Here is a 26888-nt window from a genome sequence, read left to right as displayed (position 1 = left end):
ACCCTCCCAAGCAACTGTATTTTGTATGGAAAGTATTCTGCAATATTGCAGGAATTGACTTGGTTGTTAATCCTTTATCCCATAAAAGTAAAGCCGTTAGATACTGCCTGGGTAAGCATATATAGTGAGCGTTCTTGGCATTGGCAATTGCCAGCGCATGGTTGATCAACATTACTGAATGTCGCCCCCATTTCCAGCTGATAGGGAGATGAAGACAAAACTTACATACAGAGTAGAACAGGAATCGCACAGTGGGTACTCCCAAGCTACGCTGGCGTCTGTTCCTTTAACTGAGAGCAAGAGATCTATGGCCATGCTTGGAAAGGTAATTAGGCGACAGGGAAGAGCACATCACCCTGTAAGTGGCATTTAAAGTGACCTGATGGTAACCCTGCTTCAAGTTCAGTGCTGATCCCGCGGATGATACTTGGTGCTCTTTATAGCTGCATCTCTTGGTTACAGCAGGCTATGGAGATAAGTCGTACATTTGCAGATCTGACAATTTTGTATGTATGTACTAAACAGGTGCAGACAGTTTACATCCCCTTCCCCCCATCCTAGTGCCTGCCTATGTAGCTTTAAAGGTGTTGACATGTCAACTTCGGCTTCAAGTGCGGACGAGCCGTTCTGTGAGCCGCCTTCCTCTTACCTTGATCTTTGTACCCTTTGGGTTTTCTTGTTACTCTTGGAAATGTGTCATTAGTTTATATGTTACATATAGAATGTACGCTTCTTTGCCAGTGAATTGCTGTAGCCTAGGTGCTTGGATAGAAGTCGTACTATATTTGGGTACGTTGCCATTAATCTTTATGTGCTGGCCAATTAATTCTTTCCAGGAATGTCAATGTATATATTATGTGTTGCCCGGTGATCTGTAGACACGGCACCAAGGCTGGTGGTAATGTGCCTCTGTGTGTAGGTGGTGTATACATAAATGTAACAGTCGCATGGAAGGCATGCCACCCAGACTGGCTGTCCAGACTGTAGCGGTTTATTTTAGGCGTCTGGACTGAGCCATCTGTGGATGCCAGTGTGTGTAAAGCAAGTTGGTATCTGGCATAGATCCTTCTCTGTGGGTAGACAAGACAACAAAAGTGATGAGTTTACTTTTAAAACACAATCCTGTTAATTTCCATTACATTTAATGTTGATATTTGTAGAAAGTCAAAGCAAATCACCAATTTACACCAATTGGGGAACAAAAAACACTTAAAAAAAACAACAAAAAACCCTGTTAATTTGTTGTATTGTGGCAAGTGAAAGCTTTTAGCTTTCCTCCTAGCTCACTGCTTTATACATTTACTTCTGCCTCGTTCCATCAGAGCAGACAAACGTGACCACATTTTCTTCTCTAAATTACTGTAAGCGTTTTTCTGCTGTTGACTGATGGTGAAAGGGTTAAAAGTTGTCAGGAGCAGTAATGCTTTTTACCCTGCTGGATAACTTTTTTTTTTTTTTTTTAACCAATTTGATATCTGACTATTCAGTGGATTAATGTAACGTGTGACTTGATTCCCCCCAGCTGATTATTCCTGGTGCATAATAAAGTTGCATTTACTGATCTCTTCTTGGGAGGCCAATTAAACCACATTATTGCTTAAACCTTTTTTCCCTCTCTTATTATCACTGAATAGACTCCTTCCCTATTTCCCCAGGAGTTCCTTACAACTGTGTCAGAGCTATTGTGGCAATGTTAACTGTAATGAGGCACATTATCTGTGATAGTTGGAGGTGGATGCGTTTTTAATGGCTTGTCTATCCCTGTCTAATCAAGGATTGAGGTGGAAGCTTTGAATAGCCGTGTCTGGCAAGAATTAGAGCAGTTTGTGACTGGCTGGGGAGACCACACTTAAACACCATTTCTGATAGCATATTGCAACCTTTTTAGTTTAGTGGTAAAATGGCACTTTCAATTCTTAAAAATGTGACTTTAGCTCTCCTATATTGCTCACAGCAGCCAGTAATTTTTTTTTTTTTTGCCTTGTTCATCTCTGCTATTATGTACGTTGGTAAGTGAGAGTCTGCGTTCCCTGATGTATCTAGTCTTTCCAAGGCAACTTGTGACCTCTTGTGGGTTGTGTTATTGTAATATCGCTCTAGGTTGCTTGCCTCAAAACCTGCTTGGGCTGCATTTTGTGCTGATATCTTCAGCCTGCAGACTCCTCAGCCACAAAGCATTGAGAAATGGTTCTAATACGATAAGTCACAGACTGTATAGACTTTCTCCAAAGTTAAGGCTGGCAGAGTGGAGTGCTCTTAAACCACTTCAATTCCAGAGGTGCCTCCCTGGCTTGGGTTTTATTAAAGGACTCTCTGATAAGGGTGTTGTATAGAGCTGTGTATGTGAATATGAAATGCACTTTCACTCGTCTCTTTGAGTCTTTGCGTGTGTTCTGTTGTCACACGTGGAAGTTCTTTCTGTGGAATAAGTGGTTAATCCAGTTTGTAGTAAGCAGTGTCTTGGAATCTCAAGTCTATTTTGTCCTGTTTTTCCCTTTCCTCCCCTACAATCTCCGTTATCTTGCTGTCACCCCCCCCCCCCACCTTTTAAACTTTCATTTCATCTCAAAAGATCTAAATCTCATTTGACGGTTTTACCCTCTGGGCATTTCTTTTCCCCTCACCACTCCATTTCCATTTCTTTCACTTCCTTCAGTGAAAGGTTGCTATTGCATATCTTGTGTATAGAGCACCAGTCCCACTTAGCCAGGCGCTCTTGAGATGCAATATGAGGCACTTACCCAGCCAACATCTCGTACGCTGTTTGTACAGCTTGCTCTATAACACTTCTGACTTATGCAGCAAAAGCAGATTTCCAGCAGCTGTCACTGCTAATAAGCCACAATCCATGGAACAACTTTGTAAATGGATCAATAGTTTAAGGAGCTGTGTAGAACTTTGCAGAAAGCAACATGCTAGGATTTAAATCCTGTGAATGTATGCAAGTCTTGCTAGAAACTCATTGTGCTAGTGAGGCCAGAGACCTGTTTTTTTCTGTTCTTAGCGGGCAGAAGAAAGCCAGCTATTCAGTTCAGGACACGGTCTGCAGATAATTAGGAGTGCAGTGGAGAGAGGAAAAAAAAAATCTCTGTAGGCAGACTTGTTACTTCATCACTAACCAACCAGCTTTCAAAGCCTAAGCAGCCTCTTTAATCCAGCGTGCATGGGGAAAGAGCTTGTAGCTTGCAGCTCTGAATTCCATAAATTAGGATTGACCTGAAAAATGTCCTAAGTTTGGTCTATTTACTACTCATATTTACATTTTTTCTGAATATGTTCTTCCTGGCAGTATATCTAGATATATAATTATTTGTTATTGCTTGTCTGGCTCATTGTTGGGACTTTACAGATTGCATGTAAGAAAATACCCTTTCAGCTTTATTGAAGCTAAAACGAATATACAAATATTTTAATTTCTTAACAGAAATAAACTATTGCAGCATTCTTTTAGTAATGTCTGCTAGAGTGTTGAGTAAGGCCTTGAAATAGCAGACAGGATATCAAGTGTTAGGAAGTCTGGGTTGACTAGAGCAGAGACTGTGGCTTCTCTGCCATAACTGTCTGAGAGAGCTGCAACTTCTCCCACCCCTTGCACTTATGGCTACTATAAACATCACACACAGACATATGATGTGACTGTCGTTTGCATAAGATTAGAAGTTGCAGGAGATTCTTTTGTATTTGCGGTTGGCTAGTGTGCATAAAGCCCAAGGCTGGTGATATGAGACAATGTATTGACTTGCAAATGTTATTTTGCACATTTTGCTACAATCTGGAATTGTTGGTCCGCTTCTTTTAAAACGGTTTTGATGACACAATGCTTAGATGCCCAGCCATGTCTATATACATGCGGTGTGGGATGGCAGCTTTAAATTAGTCAATTAGACCCCATGAATATACCTATGATATCAACTATTCATTGCGTTTTTGGTTAATGGGAAGTGGCTGGGAGTGCCGGCACTGGTACATTTTCAGTCAGTTGTAGCCTGAAAATGCTTGGTTTGGATAAATTTACCTGAGACAGTATATTACTCAAGGGTGTACTTTGATGGAGTTGTGGACAGAAACAATGTGTCTCATTGATGGCTATTCTGTTCGTTATTTGTTTTATTCTGGTATGTAATCTACACATACAATCAATGAATTTATCAACGTCTTGCTGTCTGTAGGGACTAGTATATCTGCATTTTGGCTTTATGGGGGCCTGTATTTTGGTGGGTTTTAAAACTGCTAAACTGGTGTTTTTCGGCTATGCTGAGGAGAAGCATACAATGCTCTAGAACTGGAAAGATTGACAAGAGCACATGAGCACTAAATTCGCACATTAAGAAGCGTTGTAGTGATGGAACTCTGCCCAATAATCAATCATTGTCAGCAGGATGAGGCTTTCAGAATATTAAGTGGTCATTCAACAAATACTTGTTGCACTATAGAACTAACACAGTCAGAGCTGGAAGACTGCATACTGCTGAAGCCGTATGGGGGTTAGGAGATTAGACCATAGCTTGACACTCCTCAGAAGTCTCGTTCTAGGTTCCATTCAGTGTTCATTTTGATAAACTAAACAATTCTGAGCTGGATATTAAATGCAATAGATGTTACATTAAGAGCATGCTGTTTTTTAAGATGTTGTTTAATATTCCAGAAATACCAATTAGACCATAATGTGCTTTCAAAGAAATGTTATTATTGGGTATCAATTTGACAAGTATTAGTTATAGTTGCTACCGGATGTTTTTAGCCTGGTCCAAATATCAAGTTTAGTTTCGGTGCATGAGAACTCTTGGATTCTAGACATTGTATCTTTATGAGCACTAGGGATCATTTTAGGTTTGTATACTTGAACCTATAAAGAATGTTATTCTATCTTGTAATCAGCCTGTTTTGAATGAACCTTTATTGCTCTATGTTAGGGGGCAAAGCAGGTGTAGTAAGTAGTGAACCAAGCAAAATCATCAGGCCAGATCTCAATTGAACCTTATAAGAGTAAAAAAAACTAATTTGTTGCACTGAAATGTGAGGAAAGTTGGTCATACACAGGCCAATAAAAACCCTGTTGGGGAAGAACCACATTGGCTTGTTGATGTAGTTCTTGCCCCACCAGGTCTCCATCCTTGTCCCGTAGTATGATCCAATCAGCCTGATTTATGCCAGCACGTGGGTGGCCAAACCTTGAAAATGAATGGGAAGTGTACGACCAGCTTCCCTTGGCTCCCTATCATCAAATATTGTTGACTGATACATCTGGTGGTAGTACATTTGTAACTATGCTTATTGCAATAAGCATAATTGTAATTTAGTAATAGGTGATTGTTTGTCAAGAAAATACAAGAAATATCAGTGACCCCCCCCCCCCCATCCAATTACAAACCCTAGTACATTGCATATGGGCATAGTATATTATTTCTTACTAATCTTGGGTTTTAGGCAGTGAATCAGTGAAAGCATTAGGAAATGTAAATCCCCATGAAAACCTAACAAAAGTAAATCTGACTGCCAAGCCTTCACCCTTTCGCTCCTCATTCCCCCCCCCCCCCCGCCAAAGTTCCCTCCCTTTAATCCATTCATCCCTTTCATTTCTTCGCTGTAGGCTGTTTACACCACTCCTTTTTTTTTTTTTTCTTTCTATCACCCAAACAAAAGAACTGGAGAGTGACTAAAGGAACTTGAATTTCAGGCTGCAGCCACAAAGTGGTGAATGATTGATTTAATATCAAGCAGGTGTGCAGATGCCGTTCATTCATGTCTGGTCATGACTGACTCAACCGACTAAATACCAACTTAACAAATTTACTTAACTCTTATTTTTCTGCCAAGCACACCCACAGTGTGTTCTCTCGCGGAAGTGGGCCAAGTCCCTAGAACTGGGCATTACAGAAGTTCTGTGTGCTTGTGGTAAAGGGCCATTTGCTTTAATAGGCCAAGGGTTAATGCTAATCAGCCCCTGCAGGGCTTGATTCCTTTCCTAGCCATTTGTAACACCTCATGTGTTAATGAAAGCCTTCTGTTTTGCTTACAGGTCAGGTACAATTCTCACCACAGGGTGTGAGGGGACCCATTTGGGAATGGAAATAAGCTGTAAAAAGACAACTTAGAAACTACAGTCTTTCATTTGTAGCCATTGAAATAATTTGTTGTACATTGAAATAATTAGCATGAGCAATAATTAGTGATTGCATGTTGATCAGAACATAACCAACATTAGCAATAAAAGAATTAAGCGAATTAAGGTTGAAAACACAACTGTATAGAAACAATGTTTATACCAGGTATACTCTCCATTTAAAAATAGTATATTTCTGCATTTCACTGACAATATGGCTCCCTAAAAATGACTGCACAGCAGCAGCCATGTGTGTTGTTGTGGGCTATGAGGATACACACTACCTGCAGACTCTCTAGTTGGCAGCAAAGTCAGTTGCTAACAGGGAGAAAAAAGGTGGGGCAACAGAAATCCTAAAGCAGTAGTAGGCAGACTTAAACCAGTACAGCTACCCATAGCAACCAATAAGCCGTTAGCTTTAGTCAAATTACTACAAGTTGGTAACTGCACTGGTGCAGTTTTGCACCTATGTTAGTTAGCCCTACAGACAGGACTGATGAGCTGGGGTCCAGCTTCACTCTGCCCAGTATATATTTGAATGTGTGCCTTACTCTCAAGGAAATTGTGCTTACTGCATTTATGAAAAAAAAAAAAAAAAAAAATACTTAAGGCTCCACCAGTTGTTAACCCATGAATAAAGACGCAAGTATTACTCAATTACTTATCGTTACACTTGTGTGTTTACCTTGCTTGTAAGGTACGTTAAAGACATTACTAAAACACATTAAATTAGACTTGTATCATACCAAGCATGACTGTGGGCAGAGGAAAACCTCATGTAGAGACAGGCGATTTTCCTTTAGACAAATGTTAGCAGGGCTGGCCATACGTAGGATAACCATGTCACCTGGTATAGGCCTGTGTTGTACTGGTTAGCCAAGTGGTTAACTCACCAGTACAACACAGACCTATTTAAGAATAAAAGCAGCCATGTTCTGATCCAGTGTATATAGTTACATATGGAAATATAGCAGCTACATTTAAACTGAATTTATTAAATTATTATTTAAGTAAATTTCATGCCACCTCTGTAACCTTTGCAAAGAGGCTTCTTGCTGTCAGAAGCTGATATTTACTAAGTTTTATCTCCTGAAAAGCTTGATGAATTCAGCAAATTTGAGAAGGGAGGGGGAAGGGTGTGCCTCTGCACACAACACTTGCTCTGTAGAGGAAGTGTCACACACACACATACACACTGAAATACAGCAGCAACAGAGGAGTGCAATGATAATATCCTCCCCCCTCCTCTTCCAAACCGTAAGGTTTTGTACAATATAAATAAATGTTCTATTCATATAAACCCTTGCATCTGTAGCTTTTCACATCATAGCCAAGTGTGGTCTGTTCAGCTTAATGTTATCCAGTGAGTACCACTATAGAGAAAATGTATTCCAAGGCTGCTCTGTCTGCGCCCTGTAGAATCCGATACGCTTCCACCTTACTGCAGCATTATAACTTTTTATCTCCTCTAGTTGTTCTGCTGCAGTGCATCGTGGGATTTACATTTCTGCTGAATGGGCTGCTTGTTTGAGGGGGAGGAAGTGAGCTCCCTGTAGGATTGAGGGGGATGGGAGGGGTGTCCTGTTTTATATGCAAAGCACAGCAGTTTCAAAGAGACCAAGTGGATAGTGAGAGAGGATCTCCCTGCGCAAACACAGGGGTGCCATGGGCTGACGGAGCAGCTGTAGGCGTTGTCTTTTTATGATTGTGTACATTTTGCTGGAGCTTCCCTTTATTATAAGGCAGTGGTGTTGGCATTGTGTTCTTGTGAAGTGCACAAAGTGAGCCTTAAAAAGAAGCATTTAACTTGCCATTTAATAGGATGCACTCCTGGCCTGCTTGCTTTTAATAGGGGAGCTGCAGGGGTCTGAAAAGCCAGGAGTTAAGAGGTCTTCAGAGCAGCTCTGTGAAAGGCAGTAGGTCAGAAACTGAACTTCTTTTGAAGAGGTCTCTGAAAAACATTTGGAAATGTACTGCTCCTTATATCCCCCTTTCATTCTGTCTCTGTTTCAGCCTATTCACTGCATTTTTGTGGAACTGAGGTTTGAACTGACGGTTCCTCTCCTAAATGCCTCATTATGCATAATGGGATTTAACCACTTTGTCCCTAAAGCCCTCCCTAACAGATTGTTTCCTGCCTAGCACTTTTTAGGAGTACTTTTTAGCTATCTGCTTTTCTAGGAGAATCTTTAGCAATACTATTCTCTGGATAACTCTATGCTTGCATACATTTTCTTTGACAGTCACCACTTGCCTTACACTCTGTCTCCTCCAAATGAGTTGCTGTTGTATATTTGCAATTCCCTACCTCCGTGTTTTATCCTGTTTTAATTATATTTTTCAGTCTGAGTAGTATGCAAATTCAGTCGTTAAGAGGGAGGTTTTTAATTAGCAATTCTAAGTTCATGTGCGTAATCACTTTTCACAGTTTTGTTGTTAATTTGCTATATTTTTGTTTTTTTCTCAATACATATGAAATGTGTGAATTTTTGTGTTTTACAATCGGGGAAAAAAAGAGCTTGTGACCTTGATGACTCCAGTAATGGTTGATGTTCACAATCAGCCATTGACAGGTGTATATATTAGCAGTTGTAGCAAGTGCCAGGTGTACAGGTCTCTAATGATCACTTCTAAAAACATACTGGAAAGGCCTTAGTAAAGTTACTAACAGAAGGATAACAGATATTTGGATGTTTTCTAAACAATTTAGATGGTTAAAATGTCATTAAAATAATTGTCTCTATGTTTTTACTTATAAGAATTCTCACTAACCCCCCCCACACACAGGCAACAACTAGTTTTCTAATGTGAAGCACCAGAGGAGAGAATGAGTCCAATATTTGGACTATGCAAAGGCAGCTAGAGAGTACTCAGGCATACAGGGTGTATTGAGAGCTTTTGAAGTTCAAGTATTCTTTGTCCAGTCACGGGGGTCAGAATGAGGAAACAAAAGGGACAATTCAGGAATGTTACAGTACCTTTTGAATGGGTCCTTCTATGCCAGTGAGCGGGGTCATTAAAGCACATGGAATAGACTGCAAATTATAATCTTTCTGGCAAAATAAAGGACACCTTGGTAAATTAGACATCATTAAAACTGGAGGCACAGATGACCATGAGCATTTCCTCGAAACTGCTAAAATATTGAATTGCTTGTGCTGCTTTTTCCACTGGCAGACCGAGACATGCAACTCTTTACAACATGTAAGCTGTACATACACATTTTTATATATAAAATGTATGTGTGTGTGTATATTTTTATATATATATATATATATATGTGTGTGTGTGTGTGACTATTATATAAACACAGGATTCCCGTGATTGAACTATCAACTATGAAGCATCCATGGCAAGTCCATGCCCAAGCAGCTATTTCTAAACTACAGCTCCCAGCATTCAAAGGATAATGCCTAAAGACAAAGGCTGCACAGCATAGATACACATTCAGACTTTAGTCGTCTTACGACGAACGTTCAGATATCAGTCATATGTTTAAATACAAAGTTTTAGGATAAAGCTCTTAACACACACAAAGCCCTGAACATGAAATATCTGGCAGACATAAGATTTTAGTCTTCTGAAGACTGAAAGCTGGCCTTACACATACTGAAATAGTTGACGAACATCAGTCGTGTGAAAGTGACTTCCATTATAGGTCCCCCAAGGGTGTTGTATACACAATACATGCACAGATCTTATTGTTGGCCAACCAAAATTTCCTAACCTGGCCATTAGACTAAATGACCGATCTTCATGAAATTATCAGGAAGGTAATTTGGAGCCCACACACGGCCCAAAAATTGCACAAAACCAGATGGTGTGTGGGCTCTGATTATCACCCCAATTTTGTACCATATGACGATCATGGTCGACCGACAATGAAATTCACTTTTGTATGCTGTGTCTGCCAACTGTTTCTGTACGTGTATGGCTAGCTTTAGCTGGCCATACACGTACAGATACAATCCAAACGTTCTTCAGAAGAAGACTAAAATCTGAACGCGTATAGCCACCTTAAGCCTTCTTACCTATGCTTTGCAGCCCTTGTCTTTAGGCATTATCCGTTGACTGCTGGGAGTTGTAGTTTAGAAATAGCTGCTAAGGCATGGACTTGCCATGAATGCGTCATAGTTGATGGTTGGCAACAGCTGGGGCAGCCATCTTCCAAACATTGCTAGACTTCTCAACACCAACACTTCCTGCTGAGCAAATCCATAAAATCGAAGGAATGCAAAGAAAACTGTTTTTACATTACAACCTTTTTGTCCAAATATGTATTCTTCTCTATAAACAGTTAACTTTTATTTCCATTAACTTGAATTACCAGTTAAGATCAACCAGGAAGCCAAACTTAAATGAAGCTGCTGTAAGTGTAGGATCCCGACAGTAGTTTTACTAATTTTGAGCTGTTTTTTACTAATCCAGAGCATTAGCTATGGTTAAACTACACATTTGGTCTTTTAATGTAATAAAGATTTTGATACAGAATTGCAGCTCTGTGGTGCTAGTGGTGTGGCACTTAGCTCTTGGGATCTACCTTGCAAGGACTAAGCATATAACAATGTAGCATTGCTGATTGAACTGTGTCACTATATAAGCAGTTTCTGCTACCCATTAGTTGATGTTTACATTTTTTTTACTTTATTATGCATGTTTGTTCTTATGTCATTTATAGAGAGAACACCTGTTCAACACCACGTGGTTATTTTACAATCTCGGGAGATCCCCAGGCCATACGTATGAATGTATAAATCTGGAGTTACCTTGTTTGCAGAGAATTCTTGTTTCGTTTGATCAGTGAGCAGAGTGTAATATTCCTGACAAGTATTAACCTCACAAAGCTTTCTGAGAGTTGTAGAACTTTCCCAGACAGCCACGGAATTACCTAAAGCAGTGTATATATTTTATAAGCCTTGATCTAGGTTCCCCGAAACAGCTTTTTCAGACACTCTACCTGTGTCCTGGTTAATTTAAAAAATGAAAAACGTTTTAAAAGCATTATTTAGTGTATTTTAAAACCGTCTTCATTGCATAACAATTTCAGTTTGGGCTAATTATGGTTAGCTTTAAAAATGATACATTTGTTAGACCTGCCTAGTACTTGTTACAAAGAATCTGTGTTCTGTGAGTATGTTCATGCACTTTCAACTCTTTCATTTTTCTTGCGGAATTGGGTGAACTCTGTTTTTATACCTTGATAAATTTACCCCCTAAGTATCCCCTGAAAATAAGTTGCATGTTTCATATCCATGTAACTCCATAAATGCTAAATACATCAGCCATTTTACACTTGTTAAACTGAGAGGAACTCGGTCACTCGTATAGACACCTACATAGAATTTGATGCATTGTAATTCATTTTTTCAGACTGGTGGTATAGAGGTAACATAGCCTACATATCCGCAGCCTATTTCAGAATATTGTTTTTTCACTGCACGTGAGATATCTGTACGCTTCCTTTATGGAACAGAAGGGGTTAAATTGGACTGCAAGTTCTTGCTGAACTATGTTAATGTTCTGAGAGTTTATACTCACGTCTTCACCCCTCATAGGACTGAGATTGTGAATAATTTAACAAGTGCAGGCAGGGTTGTCTACAGAAGCCACATTGTTAGAAATTCTCCAGTCAGCAGACAGCTAGTCTGGGCAGGCGGTGAGGATGCTTTAAAGTCAATATTCCATCAACTTGTCTGTTAACTGTTTCACTGAAGGAAGGCGCCAGATGTTCCGGAATCTGCGGTTCTAAAGGCAGCATTTAGAATCTGTAATAAAGGGGAAAGTACTGAGGAACATGATGTCAGATTTAATAAAGTACTTGTTTCTTTTCCATTATATTAATATTAAGTGCTACGTAAGTGGAACAAAGTATTCATAACTAGCAAAGAACTACAGCTACCAGCATCCTTCTGGAGGCATGGGATGCTGGGAGGTTCAGTTCATTAGCAGCTAGTTAAACCTGTCGCTGCTCCCTGGTTAATGCCATTCTTTAGCAGCCCTGCTATTCAAGTAGGGGCTTATGTCTGAGTGTGCTCAGAGGGCACTGACACATGGCCTTCTCCCTGGAACGGAACATACTCTGCTGTTTCAGGCTTGTCAGCGGCACGCATCCCCATCACCCCCTTGTTTCAGATCCCAGATGGTAAAACACAGCAGGGAGTAAATAGGAAACAATTGTGCCTTTTTATGCCTAATTTAAGTCTTCTCTGTCTGTCCATCTCTCTCAGTTCTGATTTCTTTCTTCTTCCCCTGAATCCTTCTCTAATGATCAAATTAGGCTGTCTGTTTGTGAGTATTCAGGGGAGGGGCGCTTTAAATGAATCCACCTTACTGCACACATTGTGCAGAGCTTGTATCTTTCATCTGTGGGCATTTTTATATAAATAGAAACCATGTCAATCACATTGTAAAATGCAGGGTTTTTAGGATTCTTTTTATTGACCCCATACATCGGGTAAATATTGTATGAGCTTTGAGGTTGTATATATTGATTTTCTATAACAGAACACATAGACCATAACTGAGACCTTGGTTGGTGGTTGTGATATGTTGCTATTTAAGTGCCTTTGCTATGTAATTTATTTGCCGAGGGGGTCCAGATTTTGTATCTGGACTTTTTGCTGATAAAAATGGGGTTTTATTTCTAAGTGAAACCTTTTATGTTGCCTAAATATAGACTGGGTATTTTCATTTGTTATGGACTATCTGATCATTACTAGGGACACTGATCCAGGCAGTTTGTATATACTGCAACCTGAAAACTTGCACTTATTGCAAGGTGATTTATGTCTTAGCTTCTAAAAATATTGCGCCTGTGGTTAGGACCCTTAAGGTGGCCATACACATTGTTGCCAGACGAGCGGATTTTCTCCTCATATGCCCACCTAAGGTCCAAACCTTCTGATATTAACGAGCCAATGCAGTCCCTGATCTGATGGAAAATCAAACCTGGCGATTTGAGATCTTTGTAATTAAAGCCAGATGTATGCCGGGTAGGCCCGTCAGGGGTGCCCATACACAAGCGGATAAGCTGCTGATTCCGGACTAAAAGACCATCAAATTGGCAAATGAAATCTGCCAATGTATGGCTACCTTTAGATTGTAAGCTTTACTGAGGCAGAGACTGAAGCGAATGATGAAAAAATATCTAAGTGCTACAAAAATGTTTTGGCATTAAATAAATACATGTTAATGATGATAATAGAAGTGTCAATGAAATACTGCATATACTCTAATGTATCCGACAAATCCAGTTCTATTGCTATATATGCACCATGAGCAGGATCTCGTCACAAAAAAAGATATTTGAGTCAAATCTATTTTAGATCTTCTAAAGTTTGATTATTTATTTCCTTCTCATATGCCTTCTTAGAGGGTGGAGGTCTTGCATCTCCTGCCTGTGCAGTGTGCCCCTAAGTATCTGGGGACCCAGCTTGTCACAGTGTGCTGGATTTATGGTGGGATTTTTGCTACCCCTCTATGACCCAGACCGCTGCCAAATGCTGGCCACTGCTTTTCTTTCCAGCTTCACATGATTGAATCAGAGTGCTTGGTGAATTGAAAAATTGAAAGGATTAATGAATTCCCTGGGTGCTGGGGTGACTGTCCTTTTGTCTGCCTTTGTTTTATGCTTTTGAATATTAATGAAAAGGGGGTGCTGGGTCTAGTTACAAGTCTCTGGAGTTTCAAAAGGTGAAGGGGGGGGGAGGGATTTTTTTTTTGTTTTGCAAATATTGGCATTGATGGAAACCTGTGGGGTTGTCAGGTTGCTTTGTGACCACCGCAGTTGTTTGCTTGTTTTTTTTAAACTAAACTTTGGATTTCGATTACTTTCATTTTAGCTAATCCCATGTTATCACTTATTCTAGTATTTTTGTTTATTTCCAATATATAGTTCATATAAAATATATATATAACCATATGATGATTACAAGGATGATTACAAAGTTGGGTTGTCTCGGTCTCCTTGCAGTTTGGCCATTGCATTGCAGCTTTTTGATCTATACCTAAACTAGAGAAGCAGATCTAGTTTAATGCAGCATTTTATTCCTGAGGGTTCAGGTCCCTTGCTTATTTCTTATAAGCCTTGTGCCATGTCCTTACTGGGACATTTGGCTGTCTTTTTATCTGATGTAGCTTCAGAATAAACTTTATCTAGCATGGAAAGCTGCATGATATATATGAATAGAATCCAGTGTTCCTTTGTTAGGGAACTCTCCATTTCCTCCTACTCAACACTCAGGCTCACTGTGGTCTGTGAGCTTTTGCTTTGGGTGCATTAAGGGAAAAATGCTTGTTCCTTTCAGTTTTGAGAAATCCGTTATTTACATCTTAAAACAATCTCTATAATGTACTTGCACTGACATTGTAATTTATTTTGCCTGCATGTTGCTGTAAAGCCAATTATGCAAATCTATTACTCCTATTGCCCTAACCATACAGTTTAGCACCTTTGTGCATTTAATTATGGAATCCAAATTTTTACTTTCTGTGTTTATATTTGTGAAACTTCTTACTGTTCTATGATTGACAGCAAACAAATTGATACTTTTTCAAATTTAGTAAGTTGACTTGACCTGTGCGATCCATTTTGAAATCCTTTTTTTTTTAATTTTTTGGTTCTGTGGTGAGAAGGTGAACACTGAATTAGAATGTTGGTGAGAAGGAGGCAGACGAAACTCCAGAATCTCATATGACAAAGCAGCACCTCTCTGGCCTGCTACAGGATGTAACTCAAGTAGCTGGAAATAACGTGAGAATGGTAAACAAAATCTAACTACTCCCTTGGTAATCTGGCTATCCTCTTCCTCTTCAGAGACTTCACAGCGATCTAGCCAAACTGTGAATAAGGCACTACCCATTCAAGGCTTAATTTTATACATCCCTCACCTAATGCTGTGTGCCATTCATGTGTTGTCTCACCTTGCTCAGTACTTTAAAGGTAGCCATTGACGGTGGATAAAAGCTGCTGATGGACCTAGGGTCAAATGAGCCACCAATGTATGGCCACCTTAAAATTTGTAGTGTTTAATCCCATGCTATTTCTTAGGTTCACCTTTCTTTCCCTAATGATTTTGCGTTCTCTCCCACTCCTCTCTGGGAAGATCTGAGAAGATAGTTCTTCTTTTAATATCCAGTTGCCTGATTTGTATCAAGATGTTTCCTTTCTGTAACTACCCACTGAGTAGCAGAAGGCATTACAAAGGCTATTTTAAGTAAGTGCATGCTTAAGTTGAATGTCTACTGCTTTGGCTAAGAATAGCAATGTGCTGAGAATTATGTTTGTTACAGGCTCAACATAATTCAAGAAGGCCAGCGTACATATGGTTCTCTTGACCATTAGTTTTTACAAATATTTTGTTTGCCCTTTATAATGCAACCAAGCATAAAATGGTGACTCTGAGCTATCTGGTATCACCTATTATTTGCAGATACTCTATTTAACTAATGATTTTTTGCCTTTGGTGCACTGCTGTTGAGTTTATTCAGTGTAATGGGCCAATTATCATGGACACTGTTGTAATCTGGGCAGAATCTTAGAAAACTCTTATGTCATGCATACATTTTTGTGGGACATTTGTGTGCCACATAAATGACTTTGAACACCACATCTGGCCTATAGGATTCTGGTTGGCAGCTCTGTTTTATGTAATCCTTCTTGTGTGTCAAAGTTGATCTTAAGTTGGCCCTTTTTTTTTGTGGAATATATTTTATTCCTTTCCTCAATTAAACTCAATTAAAAAGAAAATCTCTTGACGATCTTGGAAGCTTTGCATCCCAGGCCTGGCACTAAAACACTGGTGAGAATTATTCTACAGAAGGACTTGGGACACTTTTTTTTTTTTTTCCCTTGTCTAATCATCACTGCATCCTAAATCATTAATACATGTAAATAGGTCCCAATAAATACTGCATTTTATCTTTACTTTTCAATTCAGAAAAACATGTTATGTCTTTAAGCATAACGTCTGACGGATGTTCTTTGATACGAGACAGGGAGATCTGTGTCTCCACTAAGTCCAGTTGTTGTCTGTTCAAACTTCCTCTTTTCATTAATTTTGCTTGTTTCAGCTGAGCAAAGGCACTTCTTGTTTTTAGTAAACTTGGCTTTTTGAAAGTAACAAAATATAGAAAAATACCCCCCCAACTTGGTTACTCTTGAAAAGTAATGTGCATTTTTTTTTTATATTCGTTCTGCTGAATTAATATGGTTTGGTTAAGAAGTGCAAACCTGCGTGATGACTGGCTTTTTAAAATGCAATGTTGCCTAATGTGCACATCTGTTCTTCACGTCTATTACACCATGTCCATGATTGCAGGTTGCCCTGGAGTGGAATTTTATGGACCCCCCCCACCTGGAATTCCCATCAGCTCAATAGATGTATTTTTAGAGTGTCTTCATTTGAATATAAGGTTGTGCTTAAAGCACAAAATACAATACTTATAATGATGTGGCTGGTTTTGGATATAGGCGTTAGCACCAAAGGTACAGATTCCTGACTTTTGTTGTCCTGTTTAGCCACTCAATTTGTCAATTTTAGGCAGTTTTAGAATGCAAACTGTTATTTTTAAATGTGCTTTGTACCCTCTTATACTGTTTTTGTCATGTAAAACAAAATTGGTGAGAGTCAAGGGTCACTTTTAACTTTTAGGGAGCTTGTGCATGGAAAATTGTCACCCACACATTTCTTCACCCTGCCATAGGCTAACCTTGTAACTGCTTTTAAATGTGGATGTGAGCCATTGCCCTTAAGCTGTACGTTTGTTGTTCTCTTAGGAACCTTATAGTGAACCTGTCACTTGCATACCATATTATGAACTAGCTTGCACAGTCATTGCCATTTTGAAGGTTACACAAGTGTTTTTTTTTGTTTTTTTTTTTTAAAGGAGACATATTGGATAAATGGGAAAATCCCTAAATTTGTAGGCAATTATGAATAATATACGGTGCTGGTTTCCCTTTGGGCTAAACCTAAACCTAAACCTTTTATCTGTAAAAATATCCCCTTTATTGGAGCTCCCTATGGATCCTATCACTTCTCTGTCCGAGTGTGAAATGAAGAGTGGGCGTGTCCTAACGGTCCGTGCCAGAAGCACAGTAGGAGGGGGATAGCCAATCACAGCCCTGCAGTCACACAAGCTCAGACAGGCTTCAGTTCCCTATCAGGTCAGCCTAGCTGCTGATTGGTTCCTATCCTACAGTGCAGTGTACTGAGAGCTGCCGTCTCCCCAGCTCATCCAGAGAATTCAGCCAGCAGGAAGTGGAACGGATGGGCGGGGCTAGTGGGGTTTTGGTTGAATTTCTCAATAAATCAATCTGAAACACAACTTTTTTAAGCACATTCCTTTTATATCTAGAGGAGTATAATTCAATGGTGCATTCATAATTTTTATAGGATATGTCCCCTTTAAACACCTGTCAACCTTGAATGTACATTGCTGGCACCCTAGTATTGTTAGTGCCATATAGGCTGTGTTGCCAGGCACATAAAGGCAATAACATTACAAATAATACAATACAAGCAACGTGTGTGAAAAAAGCCATGTTATGCTACACAGCATTTATTGTCTTGCTTTACTCCTATTACTGCTGCAAACAGTATGCCTGGCAAATATGCTGGAGCTGTATAGGATGACTGGCCATCATTTTCTCTAGGGATCTGCCTGGTCTGTTCTGGTGCAGATTAAATAGATTAATCATTAACTGCTCTGTGTCCTATCTATGGCCTTTGTGCGTCTCCAGTTATTAGGAGTATTTAGTTGGCATTAATGAACATGTCTAGTGGAGGTGAAAAGTACAGTTTAAACCCCCCATATATCTTAGGTTGTAATACCTTTTTAGTTCAGTTAATGGCTTTGGATTTAGTTCCCACTTGCCATTGTTGTAGGGGTACACAGCATCCAACACAAATGCCATAGTTAAACGATTTAATATTTTTCTATCCTCATACTAATTTGATTCAACTAGTGTTTTGCTCATGCGCCTGCCAGGCAAAGAGCCGTGCTGCCTGCAGCTGGTATAGAATGCTGCAGTCTGTTTGGTGCAGTCCATGCAGTTTGACCAAATCCGATGCCATTAACTGTAGAGTTATATTGCTTCAATCTAGCACCATGTCTGGCCCCAGCCTGATCTCCCCTGCTCAGTCTCATGATGTTAGTTTAAAATACCAACCACATAGTGGCCCTGTCAACACTGAAAACCATACATGCTTCATATTTAGGAAACTTAGATTGTTTAATTAAAAAATGACCATTCCTTAGAGGTATTTTTAGAAGACAATATGTATAACCACTCTCCTGTTAGGCTGCTTTCATGCATAGGGTGATGGAATTAGTTTGGCAGTTCTGACATACCGGTAACTTATAGTGTCTCGGAAGACAACAATAATGCATAGAAAAAAATCTATTAGGAGAAAAAGGCAAATGGATTTATTGTCCTACCAAATACTACTGATAAAACAACTTCTTAAAGCCTTTTGTGGGAAAATTTAAGTATGATTTAATTGGAACGTGTATGGCCAGCTCAATTTGTGTGCTGTTGACATGAACACATTAACTGTGGGAAGCGGAATGTTGTGTCTCTTGCAGACCATGACTTTGAGCAGTATCATAAAGCACATGATACAACACAGTCTTTACAATTTGTGAAGGTCCTTTTGATTGTGGAGCTGACTATTTCCACACAGTACACACAAAGAAAAGCTCTGGTCACTATCAGGCCAGGTCGCAGCTTTTGATTGTGTTCTCTCTGCCCTGCTGAGTTCAGGAGGGCTATTGTTTATATTGACTCTTGTGTTCAGTTGGAACTCTGACAGCTCTGTGGCTGTCTCCTTATCACATGATTCCCATGGTTTGACCTGTCAACAAAGGAGCAGGTCATCATGATAGGTCTGTGCCCTCTAACTGCTTTCATTTCCTTTCCTTAATGTAACATAAGATAATAACTTTTATATATACACTATATGAACATAATATCTTGGTCATTCAGCATTATCTAGTAATGCATTTTTAATCTTTTAACCTGTGCAGGCGGTGCAGTAAAGTAAAGCTGTCTAAAAGAGTGTCATTGTAGTCTGCAGCATGAAGCAGATTTTTAGCTATGTTGTGTTGCATTTGGTTGCTACAAGACCTTATGGAGTTCCTGTTGCTAAAGAATATACAACACGTACAGGTAAAGGTTGCAGGCCTGTAGAAAGGTACCTGAGGGCATGAGGTGGGGTGTTTGTAAGCGACTGCTACTCAACTACTGTACATCACTGAGAGCAGATCATCTTTCCTCTTCCCAGGGACTTTTTTTTTAATAACTTTTAGGACGCTTCTGGTAGCAACATGCATGAGTGATTGATTTGGCTGACACTTGCTAATGTTTCTGGCCCTGTAAATGAATATTTGGGTAAATTTGGTTTTGTAACCTTTCTATTTGGGCTTCAGCACATAGTGTCGCTCTGGGTTTTACAGGTTACAATTCCCAGCATCACTTCTGAAGTTGGAGCATGTGTATTTTTTTTTTTCTAGATTCGCATCCTGGCCACACAGGGAAGGTGTGTGCTAGCTGCTTTGGTGGGTTATGCAAATTTGTGTGAGCAGTGACCCCTCTTTACTGTGCGGTTTTTACATTATCTCTAGTGGGCTACACTATAGTTACTAAATTAGTGAAATTTTTTCCATGCATAGATTCATAATCAGTTTCAGTATTTTTGCTTGCTCTTTAATCAGTTTTCTTCCATCCTGTGCTAGTGGGGCAATCCTTTTTTTTTTTTCCCCTAATCAAACTGGCCTGTTCAATGTGTGGGTGTTTCATAGGAAGAGATTTATTATTCTAAGCCATCAAAATACCCCCTCCTAATCTACATCCCATAGCCATGTGTGTCAGATGGTGAACTGTTAATTAAATTATCAAGCACTCATTGCCCTGGGCCCTGAAAAAGCAATGTGCTGTAGTCTCTGCAGTGTCAGATTTGAGAATGCATTCTTTTCAGCCGCTGCACTCTAGAAACAACAGAGAATACATTGGAAAGGGTTTTATTTATTTTTTTTAATCAAAATCATTGGGAAAAATATTTATTTTGTAGTAACCTTGTACAGGTTATTTTCTGTTAAAATCTACATTATTTTTGTCAGGCATAGGCAGCATTTGGTGTGAAACTACAACTCCCACTATTTTCCTGCCAGTTGTTCTAGAAGAGGATGTTGGTGTAGGTTTTACAGCTATAAATCAGTAGTACAAAAATCCAGCATAATTCATTGCGAGGCATGTGAACTTCCCCATTTTCCCACCACCTGCTGTATGGTAGTCACCCAGTCTATAACCTAGCTGTAAATCAGCCCACCTCCTGTGAGGGTATATTCATTTCATTGTGTAAGCATCCAAAAAAAATGTTTTCCCCCAAATTCAAGTGTCTCGACTCTACATTGCTGTGCTTTTGCAATGTGTGTTAGCTGGTAGCAGTGCAAAAGGGGTTAATTTAAAAAGTCTGCCCCACAGTCTTGCCTCACTTCTAGCCCTAGAAGTCTATCATGTGTGTCAGTTCTTTGCACCAGCTTATACAATTGTCTCCTAAGCAGGCAGGGTCATGTAAGGCAGCTGTCTTGATCTGGCAGCTATCTCATCTCCTCATGGAGGCTGGCTGGAAGGATTTCTTTCTATTTCTCTCTTTCAAGGGGCACATTGATGCAGTTAGAAGGATTAGACTTAAAACAAAAGTTCATTTCATTTTTTCCCCTTCTCTCCTCCTGGTTTTGGCTTGTTACAAGACATTCCCCTTTCAATAGCAGATTGGAACGTTCTGCATTGCAGGCTTTTTCTTTCCAAAGTCCGCCTGGTTCTGTTTCCTTCAGCCTGTACAAGTGGTGATGTGTGCAGCTTGTATTATTTTCTCACTGGAGTAGCCTGCTTCCCCCCGCCTCCCACGATTCCTTCTCTTTAGGCAAATTCTTAACCTCTTACTTAATATCCTATGTTTGTTAGATTTTGTTAATGGGGGGTGGCAGAATATGTAGCCATGATTACACACCACATTTTTTTTTTTTTGTGAGTGCCAACCAGTTAGATAAGGTAGTAGTTAATAAAATTAACTCACTTTTTGCATTGTGTTGATTAACTTATGGTCAAGCAGTGATGCCTGAACCCCCAACCAAGTACCACCCCAGAGCTTTAGTAGATACGTCTGTAGAAATAAGCCCCATATAGCTAGAAGAAAGGCCTGCAAAGTATAATTAAACTTAAAGAAGCTTTAGGGATTAGTGGGTCCGCCCAGGTAACCATTCCTTCCTCTGACATTGAGGAATTAGCTTGGTTTTAGAGTGAAAAGCTATGGTTGGAAGGAGGGACTGTCCTTGGGAATACCACATTTTGTGCATTACTCAGCTCTGGTTCTGAAAAGCAAGCAAAACATGACTTTTGCTCTGTCTCAGTTTAGTCAACTGTAAATTGAGTAATAATAGACATCGAACCCTTCGGGGAAAGACGCTCTTTGATCTAATTTCTTTGTTGCCGTGCTGAGCGCATTAACAGTCCTTCAGGAATTACAACCTATGATTATGACAATATGCAGAGCTGGCCCTCATTTAACTGCTTAGTAGCTGGCAAAGTGAGTTGAGAATGACTTTCCAGGGCTAAAGGGCTGGTGCTTCAGTGAAGATGCAGCTGATAAGGGATTAGATTTTGTCTGTTTCAGTCAGGATTGATGTCTGTTTAGGGCTCTCTTGTGCGTGTATGCGACCTTTGGTATATATACCTGATGATCTAATTGTACTGTATATAGAAATATGCCCTGCAGTCCTTGCCCCACTGTAACCTCATCCCCAGGTAATTACAATTAGAAATACAAATATTATTTTTGGCGTTTTTCCAGCAACTTCCCAGAATCCTGTGAGTTTATGCCACCTACCTTGTGAATTAATGTCAGTGAGTTATTGTCTGCCGTGCAGAAGATACACCTACAATTTTCAACATTCCACCTCTATGGACTGCTATACTGCGAGTTGTCTATCCCTGCCATGTAGTAGACTATGCATGTACTTTGCTATGTTTTTATCAGTGGCAGCTATACGTGCCCTCCCAATATAAATCTACACCTACCAAAAAGCCATGTGTTTGAAACCAATATCACACTTATAAAGTTTTACCTTTTTATTAGGCTTGGCACCCAGCCCAACTATCTCAATGTCTGACTATAGTTGCAGCAGAAAGCCTTGGGGCGATTCCACATAAGCAGTTGTATAGATTTTTACTGGTACAATCAACCCCCCCTCCCCTATGAAACAACATGGTTCCAAGAAAGTTCTTCTGTTAGTTTATTTTGTTTGTTGTGTTTTTGAGTTAACCTATTAATAGGCAGTATGTACTATATTGTACATTCTACATTAGAATGCTCCCTGTTATTTTTGTCTTGTTTTGCAGTGATTTAACCCTTTGAATTTGGAAATTCCTACCAGCTATAATAATGCTTTTACTCATACTGCTTTGTAAAAAAATTTTTTTTAGAGATCTTGCATACCAATTGACTCATATGTAGGTCATATCCTGTAAGGGGTTAAACCTTGTGGACTCTTTGGCTCCAGCAGGCTCATTCATATGGTTTTTGTTTAGCTTTAGGATGTAAATTACATCAGCGTAATATATAAGCGGATATATCGGCCCTTCTGCTGGCCAGATGTTTGAGGCATCGAATTGAAAGAGGGGGACAAATATGCAGGGGAAAAAGGGGCCATTTGTGCAGAGGATTTACTGCTATGCCTGAAGCACATTTGAGCAGACAAGGGTCTAGGCGTTCATTATAGTGACAGGATAGAGGCTTGCTGAATAGCAGAAATATCGCCAGTAACACACAGAGACATATGCTTTCTCGGTTATTTCTAGCCAGGAAATGATGTGAAATACTTGGTGAGGTCCTGCCCAGAACAGAAAGAAAGGGGTTGACACAGGCTGGAATTGATACAGCGAAATGCAGTTAGATTTTTGGCTACTCTTGGCAGAGGCTGTATCTTCAACATTGTTAAAGAATGAAATTCTGCAGGGCAAAGAGAATGAAAGAAGCTCTTTCACAAGCCTTACATATGGACAGAATCAGAAGCATTGTCAATACTCTGCAGTGATAGTGTAGTATATGCCTGTTATCAACATAAAAAGAACATTGTGTTTATTTCAGTAGTTTAACAATGTATGTCCCCGATGCAATATCCTCAGAACTGGGCACAAATATAAGTACATTTCAACATATTTTTTTTTGTTCTTCCTCTTCTGCATGTTGGTGTTTGGAAGCCAAGGATATTCAGGGTCCAATAGTTTTTCTACAGAGTAACTTGGGTTTGTGATTCCACAGTAGCCCAATGTTTTAGCACAGATCTGGTTTCATGGTAGTCCTGCTACTTCATATGTATTGAAGCATAATGCCATATAACAGCAACTGGTACGTAACCTAGAACAGTGGTACCTTTTACATGGCCACTGATGCTACTGTGACATTCTATAAATGCATTCTAAATCTGTATGGTTCATTGCAGGAAGCTAAACACTTCTAAATTGCTGGCATAGGTAATTATGTGCGCCAAACATTTCTTTTCTCTAGAGAACAAGATATGTGGTACATTCTGATTGCTAGGTGCACTGTGACTGTTCTCTGTGAGAAACATGTTTCAATTGAGACAGGCAATGTGGCACATAAATAAAAACATATCTTTAAAAAAAACAAAAAACAAAGTGCAGGATGATTTCTTTTATCTGCTTATGAAAAAGGGGTGTAGGAACACATTCTTTCCTGTATCCAGAATAACACAAAAATGTGGAATAGCCTTATAAAGAATACTGAACCGTATTGTCATTTTTCTTTCTTTTTACCTTTTTCCTGTGCTTTGACCGCTGGCTTTATATACTACAACTTAATCCTCCTGCATGGTCAAGCAAACAATCTATACTCTTATTGGCTGTCTAATTAGGGAAGCTTAAGTCAAACCTTGATCAAATTAGATATATTTGCTATTTCAATATTCAAGGTTATGGCTTATAAGGTTTCAGCATGTTTACCCGACATTGCATGATGTTCAGATTGCCATTGGCAGAATTCAGATACCATGATTATCATGTATTGTAGACTGTCGAAGAGCCTTCAGGGGAGGAAACCAGTCACATTTATACCGATGTAGGTTTAAACCTCTGTGTGGTTTCTATTAATTTATCATGCTGCCAATCCTGTCCTGTTATTTATGTGCAGGACTCATGTAAGGAGGGTCTACTACTTTGAGGTGAAAAATGTAGTGTGGTGTTAACTTTTCTGAAGCTGAGAACAAATGGGGATCTGGCAGTACATTTTGTACTCTGTGTAACACTAGTGCATTCCAGACAGCAGATCTTTGTAACACCATATAATTAGGCTACCAGATCATGAGAAAATTGGGGGCATTTCTAGGTAGGAGGGCTGCACTGGTTGCATTTTTTTTTTAAATGCAGTTGGTGTAGCTTGGCAACTTGTACCTGATTTTTCAATGGTTAACTTGACTTGAGAACAATATGAGATAAATATAAACTATATATGTTAAACTTGCATATGTTTTATATTTAAAACTTGCATATACACATAAATTTCCTAGGTAAATTAAAAGCCACCCCCCACCCCATTAATTTGACAGAGCAATAAGATCCACAGTTAGATTGCATTTAATGCAAATGAGATATGGAGATAGTCTGGCACCTAAAGGGTTAAAGCTGTAGACTGAGGTCAGCCGGTCGTTGGATGACAGGGCCCAGTGTTTGACATCTGGCAACTGTAGAATAACATGGCAATCCACATTTCTATTATTTTTGGAGGGAATAAGGCTTTGGGAGGGGCAAGAAGGTGTTGCAAGTTAAACATACAGCTGATAGTTGTCACTAGCAGACACCTTTTTATGGCATTCATTTAACTCTTGGGTGCAGCCTACAGGGTCAAAAGTTCAGTCTGTCCATTTTCCTGCCCTCTCAAGATAGAAGGTTATAGGAAAGGGGGAGGTGGGGCCTGGAATTCCAAGACTGTAAAATGGTTGCTCCTTGCTAGCCACTGCTACTGCTCTCCCTCCCCCCTTTCCTCTTTCCTTTCTTTTCATTGCCTTTTTATATCACGGTATTTTTCAAAATTATATCGGTGTCACGATATTTGACGGTATTTTTTTTTTCCATGCATGATTAGGTGTTAACCCCATTTCCTAATAAATTAGAGAATAATTACTGCAGTATTGAAAATCAGAGTCAGGCAAGCGAAGGATCGGCAACAGAAAGTCGTAAGGTAAATCAGGCAGGCTTAGTTTCCCAGGCAAGGCCGCAGACAACATAGCACAGGAGGAGGCGTTTGGTAGCTTTAAATACCCCCCACGCATGTGCAGCACCGGCACCGTCAGCGCGTCGCGGACGTGTGCACTTTGACGCACGCGCACCTGGACGCGGACAACGGGACGCGAGCGCACGCAAGGAGGCGCGCAAGACCGGGCCGCACGGGTGAGTACCCTGACACCCCGGTATTGCGGTATCTGAAAAATGAATATAGTTTAAAAAAAAAAAACACCGGTATTCGGTATTAAACGGTATATCGCCCAGCCCTACGATCAAGGCTTTTATTGTATGGCGACTCCTGAGGGGAAAATGTATATTATTTTAATAACTTTTGGGAAGAAGCTATTTGTATTTAGGGCTGGCATTTTTGTAGCACTTTACAGACCACATTTAATTACTCACTCAGTTCTTCTTCAGTCTCAGTGGAGTCTAAAATCTCGCTTTGTGCCACAGGCCCACAGACACACAAACAAGGGTCACTGTAATTAGAAGCCAGTTAACCAAGTACAGGTATGGGACCTGGGGTTTTTTCAGATAAGGGATCTTTCTGTAATTTGGATTGTCATACTTCAATTCTACTAAATAATTATTTTAACATTAAATAAACCCAATAGGATTGTCTTTCCTCCAATAAGGACTAATTATATCTTGGTTAGTACAAGTATATCAAGTACAAGGTACAGTTTTACTATTACAGAGAAAAAAAACAACTTTCTTGAGCTTTCTGGATTATGGGTTTCCATATGAGGGATCCCATACCTGTAGTGTATTTTTAACTTTAGGAGGACCTAACATGAAGAGAATATAGTGGCTATTGTTTTCTGCTATATATAATTTTTAAAATTATATATATATTTTTTAAAACATGTTTTAATCTTCAAAAGACTAATTATTGGTCTACTCTAGACCAAACTAAAACCAGTACTATTCCATTTTGCCTAGCTGTTTGTCCCATGCTAGACATAAACCTTCCCAATTGTGCATGCTCTTGTATGATCTATGTCTTTGTATTGCAATGGCCACTATCAAAAAAGGTGTTGCCCTTTCAATACCTAGGAGTTCTCATTTAGTGCTTTAGTTTTGAGTAGTTCCAAAGTCTTGATAATTAAGGGTTCCTCCCACACTACCATTTTTCTATTTTTTTGTATAACACACTCAGTTAATTTAATGTCCTGTTGTATTTTCACTTTTTCATTGCACTTTACAGAGTATTTGTGTGTTGTTGCTTTTTTTTGTGCATTCTGATTACAAAACCTTAAAATGACCAAACATTTTGGAATGCAAGCGCTACATCTGTTCTGTATTATTGTGCAAAACCCAAAGTGCTGCCAAAATCCCTCTGTACTGCTTTTTTGTACTACAAGAATGTTTGTTTTTGATGAAACCACTGTTATCGACTCGTATATGCATTAACTCTGTGTGGCAGAGTGATTTTTGCTTTGGAAGTTCATCTTAAGTTCTCATGAGCAGCTATGAAATCTG

The 26888-nt window shown here is 39.5% G+C and overlaps 1 protein-coding gene across 2 annotated transcripts in view; it reads left to right on the top strand.

Annotated features, from left to right (window-relative positions):
- ski (SKI proto-oncogene) overlaps positions 1-26888 on the top strand; it is a 66623-nt gene that overhangs the window by 2000 nt on the left and 37735 nt on the right. The window lies entirely within an intron of this gene.

This window comes from Xenopus tropicalis, chromosome 7 (assembly GCF_000004195.4).
Source record: "Xenopus tropicalis strain Nigerian chromosome 7, UCB_Xtro_10.0, whole genome shotgun sequence".
Classification (NCBI taxonomy): domain Eukaryota; kingdom Metazoa; phylum Chordata; class Amphibia; order Anura; family Pipidae; genus Xenopus; species Xenopus tropicalis.
Note: the sequence above shows the minus strand (reverse complement) of the source record. Positions and strands in the feature narration are given on the sequence as shown.